The following is a 233-nucleotide window of genomic DNA, read 5'->3' as shown; positions in this document are numbered from 1 at the left end:
TAGATTTTGTTATGCACTAAAAGTTTTTGTCATAGTTTTGTATTATTGGAAGGTTGTCAGGGAGAAATAAACATTAAAATATTTCCACTTAAAAAAAGGAAATACAAACATATAAACCAAACACTGAATATACTCTGGTTAGGTTATAAAAACAATTTTTTTTAATATACGCTACACTCGTGCTATAAAGCAAAGGGGCAAGATGTGCAACGCTGAGTATAATCAAGTGCACC

The sequence above is a fragment of the Penaeus monodon genome, chromosome 30 (genome assembly GCF_015228065.2).
Source record: "Penaeus monodon isolate SGIC_2016 chromosome 30, NSTDA_Pmon_1, whole genome shotgun sequence".
NCBI classification, from domain to species: domain Eukaryota; kingdom Metazoa; phylum Arthropoda; class Malacostraca; order Decapoda; family Penaeidae; genus Penaeus; species Penaeus monodon.
Note: the sequence above shows the minus strand (reverse complement) of the source record.